General features: G+C 39.4%; 1 non-coding gene across 1 annotated transcript; it reads left to right on the forward strand.

Annotated features, from left to right (window-relative positions):
• Positions 1-5,873: 5,873 nt before the first annotated feature.
• On the forward strand, positions 5,874-5,980 carry LOC116512831. The gene has a single exon (XR_004255936.1). It is a non-coding gene; the product is annotated as a U6 spliceosomal RNA (small nuclear RNA).
• The last annotated feature ends 2,186 nt before the right edge of the window (positions 5,981-8,166 follow it).

Below are 8,166 nucleotides of genomic sequence, written 5' to 3' on the forward strand. Positions count from 1 at the left end.
GAAAATATAGCAACCGACTCTCTCATTATTTTTTTCTAAAATCAGAAAAATATTGATCTGCAGTGTCCTTTGGGTGTTTCTGAATTGCCAGAATCTTTTTTATTTTGTAACAGTAGAATCACATTTGCTCCGAACAGGGATTGCAAATTTTGGACAGATACGTGGAAGGGTGCAGTGGGTTATAGACTACAAAAAAATCATCTACGGGTAACAGAAAATTACTTCTTCATTCAGTGCCCACATCTCTTCCATGATCTCAAACCAGCATACTTTTTTTCCCCCCACCTAATCAAATCTGTGACTTAGGGTAGGCTGGGAGAAAGACTTTACAATCCAAATTCATCTGGTGAGCTTCATTAGGGTAAATTTGAACCTGGGTTTTCTGAGTTGTAACCCAACACTTTGACCATTATGCCTCTTTTCTTTGCTGCCTTCTAGGTGATATTTCTTCACTTTAAGGCTGTGATTATGCAAAAATCAGGAGATAGATAGTCGTTGTTTAGAAACCCAATTGGTTTCATAAGCAGGTATACAGTTAGGAATAGATATAAAGAAGAATGTATTAGCACAACACTTGTGGATCTTACAAAAATAGACCGTCAATATTCTAGATAAGTAGAATATTGTCAATTTCAGGGGGCAGCTCATGTGGCTAGAGGTTCTAAATAACTGAAGTCATAGAACTCAACTTGTTGATTTGCAGTTAACATAACTTTTCTGGGGAGAAAAGCAGCTGTGGGGGGGGAAGTGGGCATCCTTCCTGCTGTGTGAAGGGTGGGAGGAGAAAAAATGGGTAAGGAACAGAACAATGCATACTAACTGATCATCATGATTAATGTGTGACTGAGAAATTCTGCAAAGATCATAAATGTAGGTCTTGGTCACACAATTACTTTTTCATTAGTATCACAACTGTAAATAGTCACTGTCCAGGGCAGTCACTAAAAGAGGAGTATCTGTGATTTCTCAACTCTATTGTTATCCATCTGAGTCACTGTGGCACTTGAATACTACAGCAATAGAGATAGAGAAGGGAGTGTTGAACCTTTCTGCTCTTACATTGTGATATTTTACTCTGGAGAGCCTCTGATAGTTCATTATTTGTTGTTGTATGAACTGATATTGTTCAGAATAAATTTGGGAAGGATTCTAGTTTAGTGCTTTTCCTGACCTGTTAATTTCCTGCAGGTGGGTGTTTTTTTTCCAGGAAAACAGGATATAATCTTGAAAGCTTTTTTTTTTCTTCACCTTCTCACTTAAAATGGGCTAGTTTAATATTGCCACAGTGTCTTGCTTTACAAAGCTACTTCGGAAAACACAACCAGACTATATTTGCCAAGCTGTCCTTGATGGGGTAAACAGAGCACTCTCAAAGGGTAGGACTGAAATGAAAGTGAACAGAGGAAAGAATGCAAATTCGGGTGGGTGTAGATACAAACCGGAGCCCTTGCGGTGACAGAGAAGTGATTGAAGTCCTGCAAAACAAAAAAACTGAATCTGAGGAACTCAAAGAAACTCTGAGCAATTTGGTTTTCAAAATGTTTAAATTAGCAACCATGCCGACAATTTTATAAAAAAATGCTGGGAAGCTAACTTCTAGGCACAGCAACTCCTGTCCCTGCGATGATTCAGGCATTGTCTGGAAGGCCCCCCACTGCCTTCTGCTTTGCTACAGCCACCACATTCCACCCTCTGACAATTGATTACTTAGCAACAAGTGTGAGAAGGTCTGAAGCAGAGGGCAAGCGCCAGGCCATCCCGACTGAGAGCTGCTGCACAAAGCGTCCACTGATCAGATGCACCGGCTGTCAAACTTCAAAGAGGCCCACAGACTGAGGGGGGCAGATTTCTTACGATCTTCTCCAGATTCCAAAGCAGTTTTTACAGTGCTGTCACGTGTGAGAAGACGTTACTTCCCCTCTGACTTTTGTTCAGAATACCATCCCTTTCCACACCTTGGGCCTTACAGTTATATTGGGACTCTACCACCCCAATTTCCAGCCATGGATTATCAATAAATCCAAAGGGCCTCAGTTTAGGAAGGAATCTCCTCCTAGTCCTTAATTCTACAAGAGCCTGCCTGAAAACTAAACCAGGAACTCTATGCTGATATGTGAAAGTAAGCCTTCCCTCTGAGTAGCAATAGCAATAGCAGTTAGACTTATATACCACTTCCTAGGGCTTTCAGCCCTCTCTAAGCGGTTTACAGAGTCAGCATATCGCCCCCAACAACAATCCGGGTCCTCATTTTACCCACCTCGGAAGGATGGAAGGCTGAGTCAACCCTGAGCCGGTGAGATTTGAACCGCCGAACTGCCGAACTAGCAGTCAGCTGAAGTGGCCTGCAGTGCTGCATTTAACCACTGCGCCACCTCTCTACAAGAGTTAACAACGTTAACATTAAATAAATGTTTCTCAAATGTTAGAATCCATGTATTTCCTCCTTTCTTTCACTACTGGTAGAGTGAAAAGTCCATTTTTGCCAATTAGGGTTTTAATTTTTTGTTCCTACAACCACCTACTGCAGAGACTGTGCAAATAAGAACAAGGCCTTGAACATCAGTATTGCTCTTGCTTTAGCATCAGGTCAAATTTACTTATTTGGTTGTATATCAGTTTGATTAGTTTGCTTTGCTGCCTTTGGGTCTTACTTAGTCTGTGAATTGTGAAATGGATTTCAGTGAATTGTATAATGATAAATTATGGGTGATATATGCCTACTGGAAGACACCCGAATAGCTCCAGAAGAAGTACGGGGGTGTCTCTGTCTCCCTCCCTCCCTCCTTCCCCCTCCCCCTCCTCTCACTCTCACTCTCATCCATGTCAAGAGATATGTGAAAATTCAAGGCCACAATGGTGCCAGTGGAGATAGGAGTACTTGGGGCTGTGACTCCTAAACTGAGAGGGTGGCTCCAACTCCATCTCATGAACAGCATCAGAGCAAGTGATAGGAACAGCTGAGATACTGTGCAGAATCCTCTAACTCTTAGGCTTCTGGTAGAGGCCCTGAGATGGAGGAAGGCAATATCACCCATGGGGAGGGAAGGAAGGAGAGAGACTTTATTATCTTTTTTAAAAAAACCTCAAGGCAGAAAACATACTAATACTCCTTCTTCCTCCTATTTTCCCCACAACCGCAGTAATAGCCCTTTGAGGTAGGTTGGGCTGAGAGAAAGTCACCCAGATGGCTTTCATTCTCAGAGTAATGCAACCAAATTAAACCAGTTTCTATTTCTCCTGAAGTGCTATTTTTAGCTTCTCTTGCACAAGATTGGTTTTCTAAATATTCTTGAATTTTGTCCTTTGCATTTTGTTTGATCAAATTTTTTCTTTAGAAATATACCTATGCGGACAGAGGTTTAAAGCTTTAAAGGAGTAGAACGTTAACTCTTTACAATTGCATACTACCATTGCTAGGATATAGTTTATATATACACCTTCTAATTATCTGAAAGGGGCATAGAAGTTGTCTTGTATACAAGCATACCACTTTGCTTAACCAGTCACCATAATGCTCTTTAGGGTCAAGCTGGAGTTGCCAGGAGTCGAACCAGGGGTTTTTCATATACAGGACTAGCGAGCCGTATATAGTTATCCCCTCTGAATAGCCTTTTCAATTTGATCCCAATTCCAAATGAGGTTTTACCCCTTATTGTGAATGGAGAAATGTTGGGTTAAATAATATTAAGTTACAAAATTTTGGAAGAAAGTGAAAATGTGCACATTTTTCCTTATGATATATGAGATGGTTAACCTCTCATCCTTACTCCATAGAAACTCAAAGTGCCTGTTTGTGGCCTTTGCAGAGCTCTCTGATAATTAAAAAGGACCAGTAGAATTTCTTGATGTCTCGAATTGAGGAATGCTTGAAAGTTATATGGTTAAATAGAATAGAAGAGAATAGAATAATTTATTGGCCAAGTGTGATTGGACACACAAGGAATTTGTCTTTGGTGCATATCCTCTCAGTGTACGTAAAAGGACAAAACACATTCGTCAAGAATCATAAGGTACAACATTCAATGATAGTCATAGGGTACAAATAAGCAATCGGGGAACAATCAATATCAATATAAATCGTTAAGGATACAAGCAACAAAGTTACAGTCATACAGTCATAAGTGGGAGGAGATGGGTGATTGGAACAATGAGAAGACTAATAGTAATAGCAATGCAGCCTTAGTGAATAGTTTGACAGTGGTGAGGGAATTCTTTGTTTAGCAGAGAGTTGGCGTTCAGGAAAAAAAAGACCTGTCCTTGTGTCTAGTTGTCTTGGTGTGCAGTGCTCTGTAGTGTTGTTTTGAGGGTAGGAGTTGAAACAATTTATGTCCAGGATGTGAGGGGTCTGTAAATAGTCATACTATGTCTAAAGACGCTTTCCAAAACTCACTCCCATCTGTCCTTGTAACACATTCCTTTTTTTCCCCAGTCTTCATCTTCTATATATGACCCTTCCCAACCTCTAATTAAATAAAGTCTTTTCAATACAGATTTGGCCCATAGTTTCCCCTTAAAATTAGCTGCCTTTTATAGCTTTTAAAATCTGGCTAGAATTTGTACCTATGTTTTCCATTATGAGACAGTTTTCATAAATGTCTTACTTTAATTGGAAAGAAAGGGGGGAAAGGGTAAGGCAGACAAAAGTGAAATAATATGTCTAACTTTGCAATGCATAATTATATTGGCCGCTCCGGCACTGTCTGAAGGTTGATATTAAACACTGTTAATAATCAGTTACATAAAATTCAAGGACCAGTTTAGGCCTGTCAAAGTTCTATCAGTTCAGGTCCTTCCTATCTGCCCTCCGTCCACTTCCACCCTCTACTTCCCCAGTTAATAATTCTGCTCAGGTTCTGACAGCTGCCACTCTTCTTACCCTGGGCCTCCAATCAATAACAAGACCGACCAAAATTAAATCTTTGAATGGATTTCTGCTTGAGCTGATTTTAGCCCCTGGGTTGTCCAGCCACTTTCAACCGCCCAGAGGATTTCAAATTTCTGCTTTTTTGCAACAACAACAACAACAAAAACACATTTTCCACTTGGCTGATAGATAGCAGCATGTCAAAGGTGGCTGAGCCAGCTTATTGTGTCGTTAGCATGAGGTGCAAAAGGTGAAGGGAAGAGGTTGCACAATTGCAGAGGATGGGCACTTTATTTTATTTCTCAAGGCATCTGAGGTTCACAGACCTGACTGTCCCCACGGTTGGTGTGAACAGGTTGACTTTCTTTCCCTTTGTCTCTGCACTTAAAAAAACAGAGCCACCACAGAGCTCTTTCCCATGAATTTCACTAATGGGAGAAGAGTGGGCTCCTCTTAAGTGAACTTTTCATATTTTTTTAGTTCCCCTTAACTCTTTAGCTGGATGGATGCAGGTAGTCCTCAACTTATAGCCACAATTGAGCCCAAAATGTATGTTGCTAAGTGAGAAATTTGTTAAGTGACTTGTCTCCCTTTTTATGACTTTCCTGACCACATTTGTTAAGTGAATCAATGCAGTCCTTCAATTAGCATCACGGTTATTAAGTGAATCGGGCTTCCCCATTGACTTCCCTTTTCAAAAGGTTGCAAAAGAGGATCACGTGACTCCAGGACACGGCAACCGTCATAAATGTGAGTCGGCTGTCATGTAAATCACATGACCCCGGGGAGGCTGCAACCGTCATCAGCGTGAAAAAGGGTCATAAGTCACTTTTTTCAGTGCCGTTGTAACTTTGAATGGTCGCTGCATGAACTGTTGTAAGTTGAGGACTGCCTGTATTTACAAATCCAGAAAACGAAGCAGGATGAAGAACATTTCAGGAGAGCTGGATTCATACAAATTGATTCTCTTTAATTGACTGAAATTGACGTGTCTTGAAGACTGGTTTTCCTGCTCGCTTCGGCAGCACATGTACTAAAATTGGAACGATGCAGAGAGGATTGGCATGGCCCCTGCGGAAGGATGACACGGAAATTCGGGAAGCGTTCCATATTTTTAGCTTCTTATTATAGAAAGAGGTGCATTACAGCTAAAACCCCGGAATGTACTAAAAGAGGAGAAGGTAATCCAAAGATGGTTTCAGTATGGACAGCTGCAGGCCAGATGGAAAAAAGATCAGAAAATTGGTATTACGCAAGACGACGACATTCTACTAAAACAAATCAGGGATCAAAGTCAAATGCACATAAAAAGGTTGTATAACGTTCTAATAGAAATAGATTCCGAAACAGAATTAGTTAAAGACCGTATGATAAAGTGGGCAGAAAATTTTGAAGAACCAATAATGTTGGACACTTGGGAAAAGATCTGGGTAAGAAATATAAAATTCACACCAGCCCAAAATCTGAGAGAGAACTTTTACAAGATGTTTTATAGATGGCACTTGGATCCTAAAAAATTGGCTTGCATGTATCCATATTTACAACCTAAATGCTGGAGATGTGATTGTGTTGATGCCACATATTACCATATATGGTGGGCTTGTAAAAAGGTTAAAGCATTTTGGATAAAAATATGGTGGATTATGCAAAATATTTTTAAAAAGAGGATATACTTGTTAGGTATAACTACTGATTGTACTGTTATAGAGACTAATTTGATTTTGAACCTAACAACGGCAGCGAGACTGTTGGTGGCGCAATACTGGAAGAAGGAAGATTTGCCTACTATTCAAGAATGGGCATTAAAAGTAACAAACTTAGCAGAGATGGCTAAAATATCAGCATATCTCAAGGATCATTCAGATGAGAAATACAAACTGGAGTGGAGAAGATGGATTGATTATACTCAAAATAAATACGGGACTAAGAAATTCCAGATAGCTTATGACTGAAAAAGCAAGGAATGATATAATTTGCTTAGTGTTAGTTTAACAAAAGAGGAGTTAAAGCACAAATGAAAGATGATGCTAAGTTTCTTTTAGTTTATTTTAGAATATGATTGTTAAAGAAGTATACCCTGTATTTGCTCTGGGAAGTCAGGGGGGGGGAGGTTGGGAGGGGAGATGGGTTCAGGTGGAGAGGGTGGGGGAGGGAGGTAAATATTTGTAAAAGCTTTTAAAAATTTTCAATTAAAAAAAAGACTGATTTTCAATTTGTTTTTAAAACCAATTTTTTTAAATTAAAAATTCACTAAAAACATTTTCAGACCTTAGGGTGGAACAAATAGAGTGATTTATCACTTTTTAATCTTTCTGTCATTTTCCAAGAATACTGGGATGTGCATGGAAAAACTATTTTACTCTTCAAAGAACATGATGGCATACAAGGAATCTGGACTTCTAAAAAATCATTGAGGACCCAGTTACTATATGTACTATAAAAAGCAAAGATAAACCTACTCTGTGCCTACTATTTAATTTCGGAAAGCGAAGGAAGAAAGGCAGGAATATTAGCTTTTGTTCCTGTTGGAAGTTTGTCTGCTAAGGGACAGCTGGCAAAGGAATACTTAAATTTGCTTCTACTGGGACCTGTGCAGAATCCTTTTGGTTGTTGTTGTTTGAAATATTCTTTGGGTAAAGGCTGTAAAGCTATGTTTACACTAATTTATAGTCATTGATGGATTGCTGGCAGAATTTGCAGATAAGCGGATTGGTTCCTTAGCTAGCAACTATTTCATTACTTTCAACTGGGGCAATAAAGCTATATTCTTGTTATTACCTAAGTGTACAGAGACATTTTCCAAATATAAGATGTTACATAGCAGATTTAATCACCACCTATTTCACCTACAACTTAATGATATAAGAACTCTACAGTTTGGGGAAGTGAACTCTGATTTCAAAAGTGCCAAAAATCCAGAGTCTGTTTGAGCTTGAATGAACAGGGTGAAAGAGAAAAGCATAATTATTTTGCCATTCTCCCAGAAGTCTTGTATTGGAGTTTTGAATTCTGCAGAAGCCCTTATCAGAGGAACTGATCTTGAATATAGGCAGAGGGCTGAAAGAATATAAAGTAGCTGAAATGCAGAATGCCTCATTAATAGAAAAAAAAAAAATACTCCAAATTCGAGGTGTTTGGAGGGTAAAAACAAACAGCCCAAGATGGTAGCCCACCCATTTTTATATAAATCTCATGCCTATAAAAACCCATATCCTATTAACACGCTTCATATACATTTCTGGAATCCAAAGTACAGGTAGTCCTCAACTTACGATCCCAATTGAGCCCAAAATTTATGTTGT

The sequence above is a fragment of the Thamnophis elegans genome, chromosome 8, assembly GCF_009769535.1.
Source record: "Thamnophis elegans isolate rThaEle1 chromosome 8, rThaEle1.pri, whole genome shotgun sequence".
Classification (NCBI taxonomy): Eukaryota; Metazoa; Chordata; class Lepidosauria; order Squamata; family Colubridae; genus Thamnophis; species Thamnophis elegans.